This window comes from Bos grunniens, chromosome 24 (genome assembly GCF_055505025.1).
Source record: "Bos grunniens cultivar Pamir isolate PY7600 chromosome 24, Bosgru_T2T1.0, whole genome shotgun sequence".
Taxonomy (NCBI): domain Eukaryota; kingdom Metazoa; phylum Chordata; class Mammalia; order Artiodactyla; family Bovidae; genus Bos; species Bos grunniens.
The window spans coordinates 30,630,939-30,655,302 of record NC_141188.1 but is presented as its reverse complement, the minus strand read 5'-3'; the positions used below and the strand labels follow the sequence as shown (position 1 = coordinate 30,655,302).

The following is a 24,364-nucleotide window of genomic DNA, read 5'->3' as shown; positions in this document are numbered from 1 at the left end:
CCATCACCTCCACTAGCTTTGTTCATAGTGATGCTTCATAAGGCCCACTAGACTTCACATTCCAGGATGTCTGGCTCTAGGTGAGTGATCACACCATCGTGATTATCTGGGTCATGAAGATCTTTTTTGTACAGTTCTTCTGTGTCTTCTTGCCACCTCTTCGTAATATCTTCTGCTTCTTTTAGGTCCCTACCATTTCTGTCCTTTATTGAACCCATCTTTGCATGAAATGTTTCCTTGCTTCAAACCACCTAAAAATGTTTCAGAAATGACAATATCTTTATCCCCAAGAAATTCCAAAAGAAAATATTGTCAGGAACTGTGCCATTCCATTACCTCATGGGGCAGAGTTCTGTCAAAACCAAGAGATACAGAATGGTCATAAAATTGTTTTGATATAAAATATCCTACATTTGCTTCCAATGATTTTGCTATGAAAAGAGGTGAGACAAGAAGTATACATGTTCAAGTAGAAAGGACTAGGTGATTAGCTATTTTTAAAAGCAGTTTCATCAGTTAAAAAAAAAAGCATTTCATGCACTGCTTTTCTCCCCATATTCGCATCTTGAATTTTTTGTCAAATATATCAGATGAGCTCTTCATGTACTTGAGCATATTCTTTGCTGATATCCTTAAAAAGGATTTATTATTGATTATGCACAGAAATAGGAATAAAGTTCTTAGGTACTCTAAGAATAAAATTTATAGTTGTGTGCGATTTTTAAATATTTATTGAGACTGACAGGTAAACCAAGCATTTAGACAGGATCCTTGTCTAGTGAGCTGGAATTTCAAACTCAACATGGAACAGGTCACGTGGGACAGTTTACAAAAATGCGTTTAGAGGAAAGTGGAATTTCAGAAGGCAATAACCAATTAACTTTCCATTATACAGAAAATGTCCATAATATGATTTATGGGAAAAAATGGTCTTCAAAATAGCATTGTCATTGAAAAATAAAATGGGTTTCTAAAACAATCTCAGACAATCATTGAGATATGTGATAGGAAGTTCCCATATGAGACTTCTTCACTTTGTATTCTCATTTACTGAAACTTTAGGAAATACTGAACTGCTTCAATATGGATGTTGTTGGGGAGGAGTGGTAAAAAAGGAGCAAAAGCATAGCCAACATAATTACGTCATTTACTAATTGCCATTCTGAGCCTTACTGATCAAAAATCACAAAGCATGTTCTCAAAACAGATGTCGTCTCCAAAAAAAAAACAGGAAAAAAGTTAGACAAAGCAGCACAGAGGTCTCGACAATAAAATCCGAGAACAAAGTTTAAGCCTAACTTTATCCTGCATGCATGTGACAAGAGGAAATACTTTTCAATTCAATTGCTTCCTCAACTACAAAGTTTGTATTAGACTATGAACATTCTAGGGCTTCCCTTGTGACTCAGCTAGTAAAGAATCCACCTGCACTGCAGGAGACCTGGGCTTGATCCCTGGGTTGGGAAGCTCCTCTGGAAAGGGGAAAGCCTACCCACTCCAGTATTCTGGCCTGGAGAATTCCATGGACTGTAGAGTCCATGGGGTTGCTAAGAGTCGGACATGACTGAGCGACGTTCATTTTCATGAACATTCTAATTCCTAGCAGGACTCTAACAGAAGAGCATCTCTACATATTAAATTATGATTATTCTAATGAAGTGCTCCAGAGAGTGTAAGCCACACTTGAGAGAATAAAGTACTGTTTTTATAAGAATAGTTATCCCCAAAATGTTACTGTCCTTGGGCAAATGTGTTCCCCAAAAATAAAGACTGAATTCTAATCCCAATATCTCAGAACATGACCTTATTTGGAAATAGCATCACTGTCGCTGTAAACAGTTAAGATGTGGTCATACTGGAGCAGATTGGTGCCCTCGTAGGCTGGCTGTGTGAAGATGGAGGGACACAGGGGAAAGGCCGTGTGAAGACAAGGACAGAGACTGGAATCAGGCCACTGCCAAACAAACAACAAAGATTGCCAGCCAACCACCAGGAGCTTCCAAGAGGAACGGAGGGGTTCCACTACAGATCTCAGAGGGAGGGGTCCTGCCGACACTTTGATTTTGGGCTCCTAGCCCCCAAAACTCTGAGACAACTGCTTGTTGTTTTAAGCCACCCAGTTCATGGTACTTTGTGGCAGAAGCCCTAGAAAACTAATGAAGGCACATTATACATTGTATTTCTCTTCCTTGGTATCCTCCTCCTGGGATTTTGTTGTGTTTTTAAACAGAGGGCAGGGTGGAAGGTATCTGATACACCTGAGTTTGAATCCTGATCCTATTATGCATTTGCTCTCTTCAAGCAATGCGCTTAACTTCTCCAAGTTGCAGGTTACTCACATGGCAAGTGAGAAGTCTTCTCCATAAAGTTCCCAGAAGATTAAATGAAATGATCATCTAAAGTGCCTGGCATATCCTAGGCACTGTGTACACATTAGGTCTAGTCTCTGCTTCCTCCATCACACTGTCACAATAAAAATTAAGTGAGGCCAGATATGTAAGTGCATTAACCCTAGGCACTACCATACACTGTATTAGTCTAAAGTCATCCAAAACCTGGGCATGCCATGAAAGTCCCCAAAGAGTCCCATCACAGGGACAGTTGTTGAGACCCTTGGAGCCAAGGAAGAGAACTTAGGATGGGGTGGAGCTGAGTTCTGCAGGATCAGAAAAGAAGTGAATGTGTTAGTTCTCAGTTGTGTCCAGCTCTTCGTGATCTCCTGGACTGTAGCCTCCCGAGCTCCTCTGTCCATGGGATTTTCCAGGCAAGAATACTGGAGTGAGTAGCCATTCCTTTCTCCAGGGGATCTTCCCAACCCAGGGATCAAACCCAGGTCTCCCACATTGCAGGCTTTACCACATTGTAGGCTTTACCATCTACAGAAGCCTCAGTGAAATATAATCCCCTTCAGAGCCCTAAAAATTCCCATCAAGCATCAGAAAGGGCAGCCTCACATGCCTTTCACAGCTTCGTTCCTTGAGAATATGCCCTGATCAAAGGAAGCATGAAGCTTTTTTGAAAGGGCAAAATCACATCCTGTTGGAAAGAAAGCTACTGAAAGAGAAAGGACAAAAACACCCATTGGCTATATTTGCTGCTCCAACAAAGACAAGGCAGAACTAGCAGTTGGTGTAAAATGTCCCCAACTGGAATCAGTAGTAACCATTGCTGGGCAAGGTCAATAGAGAGTTCAGAGGAAAAGCATGAGCCAGCCATGGAGAGGTCAAGCCACAGACCTAAAAGCAGCACCAGGAATTGTTACATCCACACCATGGATATTACTGGCCGGCAAACAGGAATAAGCTAGTGATATAAGTCATCACTATGGAAGACAGTATGGAGCTTTCTCAAAAAAATTAAAAATAGAACTGCCATATGATACAGCATTTTCATTCTGAATATTTATCTGAGGAAAACAAAGACGCTGATTCAAAAAGCTATGTGCCCCTCCCATGTGCACTGCAGCATTGCTTATGGCAGCAGCCAAAGTATTCATGGATCCGCGGATAAAGAAAATGTCAAATATGTATACCATGGAATATTATTCAGACATTAAAAAGAAGGAAAACCTGCGACAAATGGATGGACCTCTAGGGCATCATGTTAAGTTAAATAACTCAGATAGAGAAAGATAAATACAGTACGATCTCAGTTATACATGGATTTCTTTATTTTAAAAAAAGACCCAAACTCTTAAGTACAGGAACAGATGTGTCATTGCCAGAGGGGGGGTAGAGTCAAATGGGTAAAGACAGTTGAAAGATACAAACCTTCCACTTAAAAATAAACAAACATGGGGATGTAATATACAATATGGTGACAACAATAGTACTGTACTGAAAGTTGCTAAGAGGATAAATCTTAAAAGTGTTCAACACAAGAAAAAGATTTTGTAACTATGTGTGGTGATTTATTATGGTGATCATATTGTAATATATGTGTGGATTGACTCATTATGTTATTCATCTGAAACTAGTTTTATGTCTATTGTATTTCAAGTTTTAAAAGTATTGATACGTACAAGTTGGATGATTCTCAAAGACATCATCCTGATTGAAAAATGCCAGTCTCAAGCTGTCACATACTGTAGGATTTGCAATTGTATAAGAGTCTTGAAAAGATAAAGCTATGGTGACTGATGATAGATGAGTGATTGACAAGAGTTAAAGGTGGAGGAATATGTGACCAGGAAGGGACAGCACAAGGGAAGTTTTAGAACGGTGCACTTACTCTCTACCCTAACTGTGATGGTGATTATGTGAATATATCCCTGTGAGAAAATTCTAGAACTGTACATCAAGAGAAGGATAAGTATACTATATGCTAATTTGTAACATAAATTTAGCTTAAAAACTACAGTTAAAGATGTGGTACTTATATACAATGGAAAATTACTCAGCCATGAAAAGAACAAAACTCGGCCATTTGCACAGAGGACAAAAATGGGCCATCCATCCACATGGATGAGCATAGAGATTGTCTTCACTTCAGAGTGAAGTCAGTCAGAAAGAGAAAAACAAATATCAAAGGCATTCCACCTAATGCATTTAGGTGGAATCTAGAAAATGGTATACATCATCTTATTTGTAAAGCAGAAAGAGAGACACAGAGAACAAATATATGGACACCAAGGGGTAAAGGGCAGGTGGGGTGGGATGAATTGGGCTTGACATATAAACATTGATACTCTGTATAAAATAGATAACTAATGAAAATCTACTTTATAGCTCAGGGAACCCTACTCAATGCTCTATGGTGACTTAAATGAGAAGGAAATCCAAAAAACAGGAGATATATGTAAATATATAGCTGATTCACTTTGCTGTACAGCAGAAACTAATACAGCTTTGTAAAATTGACTATACTCCAATTTAACAACAAAACAAAACTACACACATATATCACCAGGACTCAGAGGGGCCCCAGGAGGTCGAAAGCCTAGTTGATTCTGCTCTACTACTCAAGGAACCTCAGCTCACCTTGAGTAAAGCATCAGCAATCTGCAAGATGGGGAGGGGGAAAAAAAAGATTGTTTCCATGAAGGCAAGACTACCCTTCGGGAAATGAGGAAAAAAAAAAAAAATCCAGAATGTGAGCAAATCCTTCTGAAATCAAAGGAGGCAGTCATCAGGAACCTAATCACTGGTTTCCCTACTCGAGAGCTTTAGAGAAGAAGGACCACTTTTTCCCCACACAAGAGTTACTCTGTGCCACGTGGCTCCCCCTTCCTAAGTCCTCTCAGTCAACTTAAGTCAGATAAAGATGAGAGCAAAGGCAGCAAATACATCATTAAAACTTGTGCACCCAAAGCAGGTCTCTAGGATACACTGCTAAGAGAATTCTTTTCTCAGTCATTATTCTGAATAGAAACATCACCCCAACAGTAGGCAAATAATTGTAAGAACTTTTAAGAATAATTAAGAAGAATTGGCAAAAATACACAGAGAAACAACACAAAAAAGATCTGAATGACCTGGATAACCATGATGATGTGATCACTCACCTAGAGCCAGGCATCCAGGAGTGTAAAGTGGGCCTTCGGAAGCATTACTACAAACAAAGCTATTGGAGATGATGGGATTCCAGATGAACTACATCAAATCCTAAAAGATGATACAGTTAAAATGCTGCACTCAATATGCCCACAAATTTGGAAAACTCAGCAGTGGCCACAGGACTGGAAAAGATCGGTTTTCACTCCAATTCCAAAGACCACCACCAAAGAATGCTCATACTACCACACAATTGCACACATTCCACATGCTAGCAAAGTAATGCTCAAACTCCTCCAAGCTAGGCTTTAATAGTACATGAACTGAGAACCTCCAGATATACAAGCTGGATTTAGAAAAGGCGGAAGAACCAGAGATCAAATTGCCAACATCCATTGGATCATAAAAAAAGCAGGAGAATTCCAGGAAACATCTGCTTCATTGACTACACTAAAGCCTTTGAGTGTGTGGATCACAACAAACTGTGGAAAATTTTTCAAGAGTTGGGAATACCAAACTACCTTATCTACCTCCTGAGAAACCTGCAGGCAGGTCAAGAAGCAACAATTAGAGATGGACATGAAAAAACAAACTGGTTCCAAATTGGAAAAGGAGTATGTAAAGGCTGTATATTGTCATTCTGCTTATTTAACTTATATGCAGAGTACATCATGAGAAACGCTGGGATGGATGAAGCTCAAGCTGGAATCAAGATTGCCAGGAGAAATATCAATAACCTCAGATATGCAGATGACACCACCCTTATGGCAGAAAGTGAAGAGGAACTAAAGAGCCTCTTGATGAATGTGAAAGAGGAGAGTAAAAAAGCTGGCTTAAAACTCACATTCAAAAAATGAAGATCATGGCATCTGGTCCCATCATTCCATGGCAAATAGATGGGGAAACAGTGGTAACAGTGGCAGACTTTATTTTCTTGGGCTCCAAAATTACTGCAGATGGCAACTGCAGCCATGAAATTAAAAGACGCTTGCTCCTTGGAAGAAAAGCTATGACAAACCTAGACAGCATGTTAAAAAGCAGAGACTTAACTACCAACAAAGGTCCGTCTAGTCAAAGCTATGGTTTTTCCAATAGTCATGTATGGATATGAGAGTTGGCTCATAAAGAACGCTGAGTGTCAAAGAATTGACACTTTCGAACTGTGGTGTTGGAGAAGACTCTTGAGAGTCCCTTGGACTGCAAGGAGGTCAAACCAATCAATCCTAAATGAACTCAGTCCTGAATATTCATTCGAAGAACTGATGCTGAAGCTGAAACTCCAATACTTTGGCCACCTGATGAGAACAGACTCATTTGAAAAACAAGACCCTGATGCTGGCAAAGATTGAAGGCAAGAGGAGAAGGGAATGACAGAGGATGAGATGGTTCAATGGTATCACTGACCCAGTGGACATGAGTTTGAACAAACTCCGGGAGTTGGTGATAGATATGGAAGCCTGGCGTGCTGCAGTCCATGGGGTCACAAAGAGTCAGACAGGACTGAGTGACTGAACCGAATCAGTTTCTAGGTTAATGACCGTCTTTGGTAAGCATGGTTTCCCGGGCTTTGAAGAGGCTTAGAGGTTCATGTAAGAGGCGACCTCTCTTTCACACAGGGCATCTGGAGGCGGATGGCACCCTGCCCTCCTGAAGAGGGAAATCACATAATGGAGAGTTCCCTTCTGAGGAGAGCAGCACGTGAATGACAGGTCATGGAGATCACACAGGACATCAAGAGAGGATGAGCTGCAGGTGGGTCAGCTGAGGAAATTCCTCCCACCACCTGGCTGGTCCTCTCACCCAGGGCACAACCCCAGGGGAGCTCCAAGAGGGAGAAGGCGGGAGGGAGAGATGGAGAAGACCACTCCCCTTCCCACAGCACGTGGAGCTCCCTAGAGTCAAGCACCTCTCCTGAACCATAAAGAGAGTCATGACAAGAGTTCTGAAGCACAGTGGCCCGGATTTTAACAGAGGCGAGTGAATGGACCACTGTTCCAGGTATCAGGGGATGAAGGAGCAAGTCTGCAGAACACAGTTTAAAGTGACAATTGAATAAAAATAAAACCTTCTCATATTTGCCTCCTCCCCTGACCCACCCCACCAAGTGCAAAGCCACTTCAGTGAACACAGAGGAACAGATCCGGAGAGAAGAGCTGCTGAATAATGCAGTGACCAACTTCCGGGAACGAGTCCAGTGGGGCCGGGTGAGTCAAGGTAACTGGTGGGAGCCGGGCGGGCAGAAACTCAGAGCAGAGACTGGGAAGCGCTGCTGTTATTCTGAAGTAATGAGCGGCCTCCGATGCCACTGATGTTGGGGCCGTCACTTGACATTTTAAGAAGCCAATTCTGACAGTGGCCTAGAGTGTGGAGGAAGAACACAGGCAGGGGTGAGAACCAGGCAGGAAGGCCGAATATGATTTGAGTCAGCTAGTCCTTCATCAGCCCCTGTATCTAACCTCTGTGGAGGGAGGTCAAGGACAAAATGGAACCCAGAATGGCAAAAGATGGAGTTGTCATAGCCGAGATGAAGAACTCGTGGGGGGCTTTTTTTTAATAATTTTAATCAACTCATACTTGAATTCATCTGATTAGCAGAGCCATGTGTGAAATTCCTTGTGCTTGGACAGCAAACTTGCCTTGGGGGAGTGTCGGGGGGAACAGACCCAGTATGGTTCAAGTCAAAGCAAAAAACTGGTATATGCGGCTTAAGCTATATATTGTCTAGGCCACAAGAGAGTCTGTGGAGAAATAGTCTTTGAAACTCAAATATAATACAGCTTAGCACACCATGGGAAGAAAACTGCCAGTGTTTTGAAACTCAGGCTTTAATTAATACAACGAAGATATTCTGTCTGGGACAGTTCTTACCCTCCTGTAGATATCTCTAGAACCTACCACAGTGGGGGACAACTGCATGAAAATTTTGGAGGTGGGGTCTGGCCTGTATGCAATTCTTGAAGAAACAGCTATTAGTACTGAGGAGCTGAATACAGAACATCTGACGAGGAATGGTGACATGAAAGTAGCTGCAAGAGATAGGTTGAAAATAACCTGTTGTTGTTTAGTCACTAAGTTATGTCCAACTCTCTTGCAACCCCATTGACTGTAGCCCACCAGGCTCCTCTGTCCATAGCATTCCTCAGGCAAGAATACTGGAGTGGGTTGTCATTTCCCTCTCCAGGAGATCTTCATGACCCAGGGATCAAACCCAAGTTTCCTGCATTGTAGGTGGATTCTTTACCACTGAGCCACCAGGGAAGACCACTACCTACCTTGCTGTGTTCTTGTTGCTGAGTCACTCAGTCATGTCACCCCATGGACTGCAACCTGCCAGTCTCCTCTGTCCATGGAATTTCCCAGCAAGAATACTGGAGTGGGTTGCTAGTTCCTTCTCCAGGGGATCTTCCTGATCCAGGGATTGAACCTGTGTCTCCTGCATTGCAGGCAGTTTCTTTACCACTGAGCCACCTGGGAAGCCTAAAGGAAACTTAAACAGGGACTTATACTCCATTAGATATCAAGTATGACGGGAGACACAACAATTACAGGCTTTGAGCAGGAATGAATGAGGAAGTGAAGTGAAAGTCACTCAGTTATGTATGACTCTTTGTGACCCCGTGGACTATACAGTCCATGGAATTCTCCAGGCCAGAATACCGGAGTGGGTAGCCTATCCCCTCTCCAGGACATCTTCCTGACCCAGGAATCGAACAGGGGCTTCCTGCATTGCAGGCGGACTCTTTACCAACTGAGCTATCAGGGAAGACAATGAATGAGAAAATGGCTATTAATTAATAGAAACGGAGGGTGAGAGAAGATTCAGAGAGAAGAGGTAAGTTTAATCTTCTCTCAAACTTTTTTTTACCTATTTTGTTTTCCTTCCAGTTTTGGGATATGATCGACATGCTGTGTAAATGCAAGGGGCACAGCCTCAGGACTGGACGTGTACATATACTGCAAAATGACCACCACAGGAAGCTGAGCTAACAACCCTCACCTCATATGGTTACAGAAAATACAGTTCTCTGTGATGAGAACCTTTAGTATTTACCCTTACAGCAACCTTCAAATACACCATACAGCTTTTTTAAAGTCATCATGTTGTATATTATAGCTCCAATGCTTATTTACCTTATAGCTGGAAATCTAAACACTTTGCCCAGTTCCCTTGCATACTAGAAGGACTGCTTGCATTACATTCACTGATATTGGGAGTGAGAGACTGCTGGGGCACAAGATGGGGCGGGGGGCTGTCCCTTCCCTACAGACGCCTCCAGCAGCAGGACTGGACTTTCTGTGTTCCTGCACCAGAAAGAAGAACCAAACTCCGGCTGCAATGCACAAAACAGCTCTAAGAAAGAGAAACCTATTTTGCACAGAGACTGATGTGACTCTGAGGGCTGGCAATGCTTCCAGGTGTTAGAGTGAACACCCAGCTTACGTCAATACTGAACTAATCACCAAGGGCCCCAACTGCAGACTCTGTGAGGTTTGTGGCAGACAGAAACAAAAATGTCAGATGCCACAAGGATGAGGAACTCAGCGCCTAGGAAACACACGTTATTTAACAATCTGCCACAGAGTGAACAGAAACCAGCTGAAATCAAGCCAGAGGCAGCAAGAATGCACCACTGAAGTCATCACGGAGCACTATCAGGATTGGCTCGGGAGTAGAGCTGCGAGTCTCATTCTGCCAGAAGGGGAGAGGAGGAGGGTCCTGACAGAGTGTGCTGGAAACTGGTAATGAGGGCGGGGAAAGGCAAGCACTCATTTAAAGCTAATTAATCTACTGAGTGGCCAGGCCAAAGAAGAAGAGGGGCTCACCACCGCAAAGAATACAGCTGTCTGTGGGCTTACCTCAAGGATAGTTCTACTTGGTCAGCTATGTTCTCTGTATCTTTCCTGAAACAGAGTAGTAACCTCCAAACCCAGCAGTTTCCCAAGTGCACTGAGGGGCATATACCAGTGTCTCTTAGGGGACGAGGCTCCTTTAGCAGGGAGGGAACATGGCACTCCTGACTTTAAGAGGTGGGGATGCACAGCACCCGAAACCACACGCTCACTGGGAGGAAGAGCAGGTTCCATCAGTAACACAGGTTGGAACTAAACAAAGCACATGACACAAGTAGACAAATATAAGAGCTAACTCAGCAGAAACACTGTACAACAAATGATACATTTCAATTGAATGGCCATTTAGCCTCGGTTTTTTCATCTGCAAAATGGGGATAGCAATGTCTCTCTTACAGGGATGTCATAAGAATTAGATGAAAATAAGATTCTGGTCAGAAGACCAATTGAATACATGGAATCTGACGTTAAAAAGAGAACTGATATATTTAAACCAGAACTAGCTGTTTCACCTGAGCAAGTTAACACCTCTGTGCTCTCTTCTCTCACCTTAAAAAATGCATCTACCTACTAGAGTCCACATATAAGGGATGTCATACGATATTTCTCCTCCTCTGTCTGATTTACTTCACTCAGTATGATACTCTCTAGATCCAGCCCTATTGCTGTAAATGGCATTATTTCATTGCTTTTTATGGCTGAGTTATATTCCATTTTACACACCCCCCACCCCACACACACACACACACACACACAACTTCTTTATCTATTCCTCTATCAAATGAACTTATTTACAAAACAGAAACAGACTCACAGACTTCGAGAACAAGCTTATAGTTGCTGGGGTTGGGGGCAGGATGGGAGAAAAGGATAGTTACAGAAATATGGGGATGGGAATATACACACTGCTAAATTTAAAATGGATAACCAACAAGGGGCTACTATACAGCACATGGAACTCTGCTCAATGTTCTGTGGCAGCCTGGATGGCAAGGGGACTGGGGAAGAATGGACGCATGTATATGTATAGCTGAGTTCTTTAGCTGTTCACCTGAAAGCGTCACAACATTGTTTCTCCCAATATAAAACAAAAGGTTTTAAAAAAGCAAAAACAAATAAAATGGATCTACTTACAGTACCTTGTTCTTAGGTCTCTTCAGGATGAGTGAATATGCTCGACGTTCTTACAAGAGTGCCAGGCACGTAGTACATGCTTATTAAAGGTTAGTTGTCATTTTTAAGCAGAAGCAGAAGTTCCCTAAAACTTCCTCAGCTGCTTAAGCTACTGGTTCATCCTCAGAAAACCTGCTTTATTATTTTTGTGTTTTTATTCTAGTTGTATAGAACTGTAGAATCAGCAGCAAACCTGAACATAAATATCAAGCCATCCAAACACCTACATGGTCTTTTTTTCTATCTGTGATTGAATTTAGGGGAGAAGAAGGGAGTAACAGTGTTTGCAGCGCCTACTCAGGGTAGAAACTATGTAAAGGCTGGACGTAATCAGGGCTGACTCACAGGCAGGTGCCCAGACACAGACACATCAGTTCTTAAGATGCTACAGTATTTCACCAGCTGATTAATAGCAACTCCCTTAAGCTCCCCACTGACCCCCTTCCTTGAACACCGGGGGATGCCTCGTTAACTAGCAGCAGGAAGGTTTACTCTGAGTTAAAGGATAATTTTTCAGAATAAGGTACAATCATGACTCACACAGATATAACACTAACTGTGCCACAGATTCAACTCACTAATGAGGGAACCGGAAAAGCTGTCATAAACAGTGCAAAGGAGAATTCAAAGCCCATCAGGAATGTTGAAACAAATTTGCTGAAGGGATGCAAAACTGACTTCTACAATAGCGACGGAAGTCAACTGAATGTCGGTAGCACACACACACACACACACACCAAAAACAACTTACTGCCAATAATTTTATCTACAGACATGCATTGTATCAGTATTGTACACATTAATGTCAGTAAGTTAATATCTAGCTATCTCTAGGGTTGTAAAATAACTCAAAGACCATGAAAAGCGCAAACCCTATAGACTCAGATAATTCTGAAAGGTATGTTCCAAACAATGCACAGGTCTCCCCTGAAAAACCTTGGAAATCTTTTGGCCTAAAAGTCTTTCACAGTTTTTTTTTGGTTATGATTTTCTACCTTGATCAAGGATAATCCCAAAGGAAAAAAAAAATCATCCTTGTAGGGCTGGTCTCAGTAGATGTGGCCTCATTACTTGCACAGATGGGGCCCAGGGCAGGCCACCCCAAAATGTGCCACTCTGGTACCTGGATTATGTTGAGTTGAGCACCACCAAGGCCTAAGGCTCAAGAAGAACTTTGACCTTCTCCCTCAATGCTTAAAAGAACTTAAGATGGGAGGCCTGTCTCAGGAAGAAGCTAGCACCATCGATAGCTATGTTAAATATTAGGTGTGGGAGATAGACAGGAACCAGGCCAGGTGTGGTAGACAGACAGGAACCAGGCCAGGCCCATTTGATCAAAGTCCTTTCTGTGTCCCACTGTGTCTAGATGTCCCATTGACTCTTTTTCTTCCTATAAATTACTTTACTGCCCCCCGGAAGCCTCAGACCCCCTACCTCTTTCTCTTTAGTCCAGTGTGTGAAAGTGTGTGTGTATATATATATTTATATATTATATATATAATATACATAGTACTGGAGTAGGTTGCCATTGCCTTCTCCCATATATATATATATTTATATATTATATATAATATACATATTATACACATAATATACATATATTATATATATAATATATGAATATATATATTTCACATTGCCTTGCTGTCTTTGGAATTCAACCCATGTGAATTTTGTGCACAGACAGTAAATTTGATTTTCTCCTGTTAACCTGCCTTATATGATTTTAATTGCTAGCCAAAAGAACTAAGAGGTAAATTTTTCCTCCCCCACAGTATCAAGAGGCTTTATCAAGTTGGCTTTGGCAAAGCTCTACAGTATGGAACAATCACAGTGTAAAGTTCTGGTGGGAAGTTTTCTCATAAAAAATTTCAGATTGGACCCTTTCGTGTTTCTAGTATTTGCTATCTTGAGGATAAGAAAGCAAGCCCCCAAAGCACTCTTCACCGAATGTCACCTGCAGTATCTGTAAGCATAGGTGAATCCCTCTCTCTTCAATGCCCCAAGCCTCCCTGCAGGTGGCTTCTTCACCACGGGTAAGACTGGGCCCCACTAAGCAAGATTCTAGGCCAGTTTTCCTGAGGAGATTTCAAAACACACTGGCTTCATTTAAAAGGCTATAAATGAAATATAAGGAGTCAATCTTATTTTCTTAAAAGTGACTCTCATACCTGACTAAAAACTATTCTCAAATAAGACATTCCAGGTAAGGCTTTGTGTGTATACCCGATTTTTTTCAATTAACTCCTGGTGTTAAGGAGAACACATTCTTATTGAACCTACACAAATAGAACAAGATGATTCTACACTAGTAGAACAAAAACAGAAGATGATTTAGTGAGTGTTTCCCATTTCCAGTAGAAGTGAGGGCGAAGGAATTAGTGAGAATCAGGTATCATTTGAAAATGCTATGTTTTTTGTTTAAAATAGCATCTATTAAAAACAGTTGGTTACAGATAGCTGAAGAACTTTTTTTTAAAAGATGCTTCTTACATATCTAGAAGAAAGAACATTAAAAGAACATCAACCAGTATTCTAAACAAATACTCATAATAAATATTTCCACATGAGTTCACTTAGCCCTGTGTAATTTACTGGTGTTCTGCTAGATCTCAGCATAGCAGACTCAGGAAGCCCTCTTATTCTGAACTAAAGAATTTGAAGATTCTGACTCAGCCTACTGGCAAACAATGGCTTCTGCACCCAAGAGTCTATTCTTAGAAGAGGCAATAGTTTGACGTAGCTTATACACCATGGGGCCAGTACAATCCTTATTGAAGACACGAACTGACAGACTCTGCTCATTCAGGTGAAAATTGGAGGAAAATAAAAACTATCCATGGAGGAAAGAGATGTGAAATAGGCGTGGTTAGTTATTACTGATAATTTTCAAATGTGAAAGATTTGATGAGAGAATAAAGTGACAAGGAAACATGGTTGCTTCTGTGGGATCCAAAGTTAGATAATAAGGCCTTTCCAAAAAATGTAGATGAAATGTTTCTGTGTAATGATTAAGTCAATTTTCAAGTATTACATCTGATTCATAAATGCACAAATGTGATTTTTAAAGAAAAAATCCTTGAGCTATACAGTGATCCCAAGAGGAATGTATCAGGAATATCAAGGAACTCTGGAGTAGGGCCTAGACTTGTGTATTTTTATAAAACTCTACAGATAAGTCTAATGTACACCACCAATTTAGAAATACCAGCCTAGAAGATGCCAGATTCAAATTAAAGCCTATCAAGAACACAAAAGATACAGAGAGAGCAAGAATGTGGGAAAAAAAGGGAACTCCTAAGTACCATTAGTAGAAATGTAAATTGGTATAGTCACTGTGGGAAATAGTATAGATGAGATCAATTCAGTCCCTCAGTCGTGTCCACCTCTTTGCAACCCCATGAATCGCAGCACGCCAGGTGCCTGTCCATCACCAACTCCCGGAGTTCACTCAGACTCATATCCATCGAGTCAGTGATGCCATCCAGCCATCTCATCCTCTGTCCTCCCCTTCTCCTCCTGCCCCCAATCCCTCCCAGCATCAGAGTCTTTTCCAAAGAGTCAACTCTTCTCATGAGGTGGCCAAAGTACTGGAGTTTCAGCTTTAGCATCACTCCTTCCAAAGAAATCCCAGGGCTGATCTCCTTCAGAATGGACTGGTTGGATCTCCTTGCAGTCCAAGGGACTCTCAAGAGTCTTCTCCAACACCACAGTTCAAAAGCATCAATTCTTTGGCGCTCAGCCTTCTTCACAGTCCAACTCTCACATCCATACATGACCACTGGAAAAACCATAGCCTTGACTAGACGAACCTTTGTTGGCAAAGGAATGTCTCTGCTTTTGGATATGCTATCTAGGTTGGTCATAACTTTCCTTCCAAGGAGTAAGAGTCTTTTAATTTCATGGCTGCAGTCACCATCTGCAGTGATTTTGGAGCTCAGAAAAATAAAGTCTGACACTGTTTCCACTGTTTCCTCATCTATTTCCCATGAAGTGGTGGGACCAGATGCCATGATCTTTGTTTTCTGAATGTTGAGCTTTAAGCCGACTTTTTCACTCTCCACTTTCACTTTCATCAAGAGGCTTTTGAGTTCCTCTTCATTTTCTGCCATAAGGGTGGTGTCATCTGCGTATCTGAGGTTATTCATATTTCTCCCGGCAATACTGATTCCAGTTTGTGTTTCTTCCAGCCCAGCGTTTCTCATGATGTACTCTGCATATAAGTTAAATAAACAGGGTGACAATAGACAGCCTTGACGAACTCCTTTTCCTATTTGGAACCAGTCTGTTGTTCCATGTCCAGTTTGAACTGTTCCTTCCTGACCTGCATACAAATTTCTCAAGAGGCAGGTCAGGTGGTCTGGTATTCCCATCTCTTTCAGAATTTTCCACAGTTTATTGTGATCCACACAGTCAAAGGCTTTGGCATAGTCAAGAAAGCAGAAATAGATGTTTTTCTGGAATTCTCTTCATATTTCTATGATCCAGTGGATGTTGGCAATTTGATCTCTGGTTCCTCTGCCTTTTCTAAAACCAGCTTGAACATCAGGAAGTTCACAGTTCACATATTGCTGAAGCCTGGCTTGGAGAATTTTGAGCATTACTTTACTAGCGTGAGAGATGAGTGCAATTGTGCAGTAGTTTGAGCATTCTTTGGCATTGCCTTTCTTTGGGATTGGAATGAAAACTGACCTTTTCCAGTCCTGTGGCCACTGCTGAGTTTTCCACATTTGCTGGTATATTGAGTGCAGCACTTTCACAGCATCATCTTTCAAGATTTGGAATAGTTCAACTGGAATTCCATCACCTCCACTAGCTTTGTTCATAGTGATGCTTTCTAAGGCCCACTCAACTTCATATTCCAGGATGTCTGGCTCTAGGTCAGTGATCACACCAATGTGATTATCTGGGTCGTGAAGATCTTTTTTATACAGTTCTTCTGTGTATTCTTGCCATCTCTTCTTAATATCTTCTGCTTCTGTTAGGTCCATACCATTTCTGTCCTTTATTGAGCTCATCTTTGCATGAAATGTTCCTTTGGTATCTCTGATTTTCTTGAAGAGATCCCTAGTCTTTCCCATTCTGTTGTTTTCCTCTATTTCTTTGCATTGATCACTGAGGAAGGCTTTCTTATCTCTTCTTGCTATTCTTTGGAACTCTGCCATTCAGATGGTTATATCTTTCCTTTTCTCCTTTGCTTTTCACTTCTCGTCTTTTCACAGCTACTTGTAAGGCCTCCCCAGACAGCCATTTTGCTTTTTTGCATGTCTTTTCTATGGGAATGGTCTTGATCCCTGTCTCCTGTACAATGTCACGAACCTCATTCCATAGTTCGTCAGGCAGTCTATCAGATCTAGGCCCTTAAATCTATTTCTCACTTCCACTGTATAATCATAAGGGATTTGATTTAGGTCATACCTGAATGGTCTAGTGGTTTTCCCTACTTTCTTCAATTTAAGTCTGAATTTGGCAATAAGGAGTTCATGGTCTGAGCCACAGTCAGCTCCTGGTCTTGTTTTTGCTGACTGTATAGAGCTTCTCCATCTTTGGCTGCAAAGAATATAATCAATCTGATTTCGGTGTTGACCATCTGGTGATGTCCATGTATAGAGTCTTCTCTTGTGTTGTTGGAAGAGGGTGTTTATTATGACCAGTGTGTTTTTTTGGCAAAACTCTATTAGCCTTTGCCCTGCTTCATTCCGTATTCCAAGGCCAAATTTGCCTGTTACTCCAGGTGCTTCTTGACTTCCTACTTTTTCATTCCAGTCCCCTATAATGAAAAGGACATCTTTTTTGGGTGTTAGTTCTAAAAGGTCTTGTAGGTCTTCATAGAACCATTCAACTTCAGCTTCTTCAGTGTTACTGTTTGGGGCATAGACTTGGATTACTATGATATTGAATGGTTTGCCTTGGAAATGAACAGAGATCATTCTGTCGTTTTTGAGATTGCATCCAAGTACTGCATTTCAGACTCTTTTGTTGACCATGATGGCCACTCCATTTCTTCTGAGGGATTCCTGCCTGCAGTAGTAGATATAATGGTCATCTGAGTTAAATTCACCCATTCCAGTCCATTTCAGTTCGCTGATTCCTAGAATGTCGACGTTCACTCTTGCCATCTTCTTTGACCACTTCCAATTTGCCTTGATTCATGGACCTGACATTCCAGGTTCCTATGCAATATTGCTCTTTACAGCATCAGACCTTGCTTCTATCACCAGTCACATCCACATCTGGGTATTGTTTTTGCTTTGGCTCCATCCCTTCATTCTTTCTGGAGTTATTTCTCCATTGATCTCCAGTAGCATGTTGGGCACCTACTGACCTGGGGAGTTTCTCTTTCAGTATCCTATCATTTTGCCTTTTCATACTGTTCATGGGGTTCTCAAGGCAAGAACACTGAAGTGGTTTGCCATTCCCTTCTCCAGTGGACCACATTCTGTCAAATAGTATAGAGGTTCCTCAAAAAATTAAAAATAGGATTACCATATGGTCTACTGGGTTTCCAAGGTAGCGCTAGAGGGAAGAATCCGCTTGACAGTACAGGAGATGCAAGAGAGGCAGGTTTGATCCCTGGGTCGGGAAGATCCCCTGGAGTAGGAAATAGCAACCCACTCCAGTATTCTTGCCTGGAAAATGCCATGGACAGAGGAGCTTGGTGGGCTACAGTCCATGGGGTCACAGAGTCGAACACAACTGAGCATACTCACACACACACACAATCCAGTATTCCCACTTCTGGGTACACACATCTAAAGGAAATGAAATCACCATCTTGAGAAGGTACTTGCACCCCCGATCATTGTCTGTATTATGAGCAATGAGGTCATTGACCCAACCTCTAGGAATTTGCCATGAAAACAATATCTGAAATATTTATACACATTTTGTGTGTTCAAATGTAACCTAGGGAAATCTCAGCATGTCTTCTGATTGAGTAGCTCATTAAAAAAACCTATTTCTAGCATCATTTTATAAGAACAAATCACTAAATTTCCAGAGATCTTCTGGGAAATCTCAAAGATGGTTTCAGGCATAAAAAGGTATCCTGAAGTTTTCTTTTCCTATATTTAGAATATTTTGAAGGCAAAAAACCAACAATAAAAGTCAGATAAAATTTATACATATGTGACTAACATAGGACCTCATGTGGATGCCTCAGAGAAATACTTGATTACCTACTTAATCAAAGTGACATTAAAGCATTTAAATGTAAACAAAGATAACACAACTAAAAAGAACCTTCTTTCCTGAGACAGGAAGTTTCGTCTTCTGTTAGGTGTATTTTCTTTAAATAATCTTGATGGAAGAGCTCCACAACTATTTAAGGACAAATTTTTTTGTGAAAAGATAAAACGACTCTCATACAGACTTAGAATAAACACCTGTCAGAGATTTTAACTGTAATTAACAAGGGAACCCAAAAAGGTGTTATGACCAGTTCAAAGGAAAATTCAAAGACCATGTAAATATATAAGCCCAACAGGCCTGTGAAAATTAAATTACTAGGTAGGTGCAACACTCACTGCTTCCACAGTGGGGAACAGAAATCAACTGAACATCCACCAGACATTTTTGAATGTCTATAAATAAAAATTATTTTCCTGTTACTGATGTGCAAATTAACTTCAGCAAGTTAACTTCTGTTTCTGCAGAGGTGCAGGATACTGTGAAGACAATGAAAGATCCAGACTTCACAGATTCAGACAAACTGGAAGAATGGTCCCCATATCATGCATGTTCCACTGAACACAACTGCTAATCATTTGAATCATCGACTCAATAGACATGAGTTTGAGCAAGCTTAGGGAGATAGTGAAGGGCAGGGAAGCCTGGTGTACTGCAGTCCATGGGGTCACAAATAGTCAGACATGACTGAGCGAATGAACAACAACAATCATTTGAAAATCGTGCATAATTTCTCCTTCACTCTGGCCCAGCAGGGGGCTTCCAGGGCCCATTAGCTGGCCAGGTTTGTTAATATGTATAATCATACAATAAGTATATTTACTATCACTCCTATACACAGAGAAAAAGACAGTTTCTGTCTTTGATGGGCTCTTAGTACAGTGATAAAGACTCACCAATAAATAGAGCAGAGATAAGCACAGGGGCTTGCAGGAGGCACTTAAACCAGAGAAGTAGGAATTAGAAAAGAGATGGGGGAGTGTGTGCATGAGGAGAAAAAGAAAGGAAAGGGGCTCTATACAGGAGAGGTGGCAAGAGCCATAACGTGGAGGCAAATTAGACCATGGAGAGCTCAAGAAACTCCAAGTTCATTTAGGCTTAGGACAGGAAAAGAAAAAATGTTTATCATATCCTTGACTTGGCAAAGGATAAACCCCCGAGTATCAATGCTTCCTCTCCACTTCAAGGATGCTAAGAAAAATACATAGTGAACATATGACAGGCAAAGGGTTCGAGTTGGGTATTGTAAATAATTCTCAACCAATCCTAAAAATGGCTTGTGGCCATTCTAAATATTGCCTGGGAATTATTTATAATGCCTGATATAACATTCTGTGAGAACATAAGCACACACAATTGAGAGTTGGTTAAAATTTAATTCCAATGTGAAAGCGGGCGGAGAGGGCCAAGACCAGAATGGGCAAAGGATTTTCATCAGGACATACTAAACAAGTAAAAGTTAGAAAAGACCCTCAAACTCAAAAAATTAAAATTACCATTTTCCAGAGTTGGTAAATTCTTAAGTGGGCAGAAAGCTATCTCTTCTTGTGATTGGTTGCCACATTCACAGAGGACTTGACTTTCATTAGTCTCGTTGACGAGAGTTATTAGTTGACAGGCCCCTTCCTGGCACATGTCCCCAGCCTATCCTAACTCTAAAATCACATCGGGAAAAATGAAATTATAATCAGAGCTTCCAGATGGTTTCAACAGTGAAGAACTCTTCATAAAAACAGCAGCTACCATTTACTCACTATGTATCAGGCACTTTTAAAACATTGCTTGTTTAATCTCAACACAACTCTATGTGATAGACAGCAAGTTATCATGCCCATTTTACAGATGAAGAAACGATGAATCAGGGAGGTTAAATAACTTGCCTAAATTTTTCATCCATCCAAAAACTTGAGAAGCTCAGATTCTAATCCACATTAATTCTAAAGCCCATTGTCTTAATATACCCTTAAGAAAAATGGAGCTCCCGCAAGAACTTTTAGATGATGACAGTTATTCACAGCATCTGAGTTGATAGAAGAGGCTTTTGTTATCTCTCAAGTAGGCTTCTAAAACCATAACCAGGCCTGCCTTCAGCATTTGCAGGGCTCTGGACAAGAATACAAATTAAAAATCCACACGCCATATGTCTAAATGTTAAAAGTAGTAAATCAGTTTAATAAGTAGTGGTGCTGGGAAAACTGGTCAACCACTTGTAAAAGAATGAAACTAGAACACTTTCTAACACCATACACAAAAATAAACTCAAAATGGATTAAAGATCTAAATGTAAGGCCAGAAATTGTAAAAGTCCTACAGGAAAACATAGGCAAAACACTCTCTGACGTAAATCATAGCAGGATTCTCTATGACCCACCTCCCAGAGTAGTGGAAATAAAAGCAAAAATAAACAAATGTGACCTAATTAAACTTAAAAGCTTTTGCACAACGAAGGAAACTATAAGCAAGGTGAAAAGACAGCCTTCAGAATGGGAGAAAATAATAGCAAATGAAGCAACTGACAAAGAATTTATCTCTAAAATATACAAGCAGCTCCTGCAGCTCAATTCCAGAAAAATAAATGACCCAATCAAAAAATGGGCCAAAGAACTAAACAGACTTTTCCCAAAGAAGACATAGAGATGGCTAACAAACACATGAAAAGATGCTCAACATCTCTCATTATCAGAGAAATGCAAATCAAAACCACAATGAGGTACCATCTCACACTGGTCAGAATGGCTGCTATCAAAAAGTCTACAAACAATAAATGCTGGAGAGGGTGTGGAGAAAAAGGGACCCTCTTACACTTCTGGTGGGAATGCAAACTAGTACAGCCACTATGGAGAACAGTGTGGAGATTCCTTAAAAAACTGGAAATCAGAACTGCCTTATGATCAAGCAATCCCACTACTGGGCATACACACTGAGGAAACCAGAAGAGAAAGAGACACGTGTACCCCAATGTTCATCACAGCACTGTTTATAATAGCCAGGACATGGAAGCAACCTAGATGCCCATCAGCAGATGAATGGATAAGAAAGCTGTGGTACATATACACAATGGAGTATTACTCAGCCATTAAAAAGAATACATTTGAATCAGTTCTAATGAGGTGCATGAAACTGGAGCCTATTATACAGAGTGAAGTAAGTCAGAAAGAAAAACCCCAATACAATATACTAACGCATATATATGGAATTTAGAAAGATGGTAACGAAGACCCTATATGCGAGACAGCAAAAGAGACACAGATGTAAAGAACAGACTTTTGGACTCTGTGGGAGAAGGCAAGGGTGGGATGATTTGAGAGAATAGCATTGAAACGTGTATTATCATATGTGAAATAGATCACCAGTCCAGGGTCAATGCATGAGACAGGGTGCTCAGGGCTGGTGCACTGGGATGATCCTGAGGGATGGGATGGGGAGGGAGGTGAGAGGGAGCTTCAGGATGGGGAACAGATGTACACCCATGGCTGGTTCATGTGAATGTATGGCAAAACCCACAATACTATAATTAGCCTCCAATTAAAATAAATACATTAATTTAAAAAAAAGTTATTATGTTCTTCACTTCTACATTGATAAATATACCTTATAATGACTGCAAGACCAGGCACAAATTTAGAATTTCTCAGCTCAGAGCATGGCTCCCAACCTCTCCCCCATCTCCTTCCCACACGCTCTCTTCCAAGCTCCATTCTGTCCCACTCTGCAAGGGGGCCTGGGACCCAAATGGGTGGCCACCCCATCCCACACATCCAAGCTCTAGCCTCAATCTCCACACAGTAGCCCGTGGCCACTGGCAGTGTGATCTGTCTCCAGAGTATGGATTTAGGGGCAAGTTCTACACAGATCCAGGAAGCAAGTGCAGGTCCCTTTGGGCAGGGGATTCTGGGGCCCCACACACGGTCTAGAAAGTACTATTCAAAGTACAGTCTTTGAACCTGGTTCTTGAACTAGTATAGTCTGCATCAAGTACAGACAGGGAAAGCAAGCATGTAGAGCCTTTCACAGCAATTTGATACTGCTGCATCATCCCAGGGTAGAATTTTGTTATTTTATAGAAGTACTGATCAGCCACAAACAGGAAAACAAAAATTTTAAGAAGGGAGGGCCTCTTACTCATGAATGCCTAGAATAGGGAAACAGTGGGGGCAGGGGTGGTCACATCCCTTGCTCTGTGGGCAGGGGCCTAAGTATAGGCTTCTAAAACGAGACTTCTCTCACTCAGGTCTAAGGGCAGCTGTGACGATGACAATACGTTTTCTGCTTTTCCAATCTTGCTTTGAAGATCTGCTATCTATGGGGCCTTGTGCTCTGAAGAAGCTGCAGGAACCGTGAAAGCAGCTCCACTGTCAAGTGCAGGGGCCCTAGGGCTCCCCCATGACCATAAGCAGACGCAGAGCCAGTGAGTGGCCAAGAGGAAGCCCTGAGAACACCTGCTGCCAGCATTCTACTGACCAGCTCCAATAGGAAAAGCAGGTCAAAGCCAGTAAAATTCAGCTCCCATAAATTCAGGATGATTTTGATAGTTCGATGGCAAGATATTAGATCTCCTGTAACATTTTTTCAGGAGCACATCAAGGCTGTATACTGTCGCCCTGCTTATTTAACTTATGCAGAGTACATCATGAGATGTACATGTACATATGCAGAGTACATCATGAGAAACGCTGGCCTGGAAGAAGCACAAGCTGGAATCAAAATTGCCGGGAGAAATATCAATAACCTCAGATATGCAGATGACACCACCCTTATGGCAGAAAGTGAAGACGAACTAACAAGCCTCTTGATGAAGGTGAAAGAGGAGAGTGAAAAAGTTGGCTTAAAGCTCAACATTCAGAAAACGAAGATCATGGCATCTGGTCCCATCACTTCATGGGAAATAGATGGGGAAACAGTGGAAACAGTGTCAGACTTTATTTTTTGGGGGCTCCAAAATCACTGCAGATGGTGACTGCAGCCATGAAATTAAAAGACGCTTACTCCTTGGAAGAAAAGTTATGACCAACCTAGATAGCATATTCAAAAGCAGAGACATTACTTTGCCAACAAAGGTCCGTCTAGTCAAGGCTATGGTTTTTCCAGTGGTCACATATGGATGTGAGAGTTGGACTGTGAAGAAGGCTGAGCGCCAAAGAATTGATGCTTTTGAACTGTGGTGTTGGAGAAGACTCTTGAGAGTCCCTTGGACTGCAAGGAGATCCAACCAGTCCTTTCTGAAGGAGATCAGCCCTGGGATTTCTTTGGAAGGAATGATGCTAAAGCTAAAACTCCAGTACTTTGGCCACCTCATGCAAAGAGTTGACTCTTTGGAAAAGACTCTGATGCTGGGAGGGATTGGGGGCAGGAGGAGAAGGGGACGACAGAGGATGAGATGGCTGGATGACATCACTGATTCGATGGACGTGAGTCTAAGTGAACTCCGGGAGTTGGTGATGGACAGGGAGGCCTGGCATGCTGCAATTCATGGGGTCGCAAAGAGTTGGACAGGACTGAGCGACTGAACTGAACTGAAAATTTTTTCTTGCTTCAAACCTCAATTCTTACTGAAGACACATTTCTTAACCATTTGTGTTTGTTTCTGTGTCTCCTGATAAAGTGATTTTAAAGGAAAAAATTTGAGATGTTTCAAAGTAAATGCATTTTTAAAGGGTAAA

At 41.5% G+C, this 24,364-nt stretch overlaps 1 long non-coding RNA gene across 7 annotated transcripts in view; it reads right to left on the bottom strand.

The window, feature by feature from the left end:
* Positions 1-24,364, bottom strand: part of LOC147345995 (uncharacterized) — a 272,600-nt gene that overhangs the window by 221,469 nt on the left and 26,767 nt on the right. Inside the window, exon 3 of one of the 7 annotated variants that reach the window (XR_015153439.1) lies at positions 7,043-7,849. The exons of the other annotated variants lie outside the window; for them this stretch is intronic. This is a non-coding gene — a long non-coding RNA (uncharacterized LOC147345995). Of the gene's footprint in view, positions 1-7,042; positions 7,850-24,364 lie in introns of those variants that run through there. 7 annotated transcript variants of the gene reach the window in all.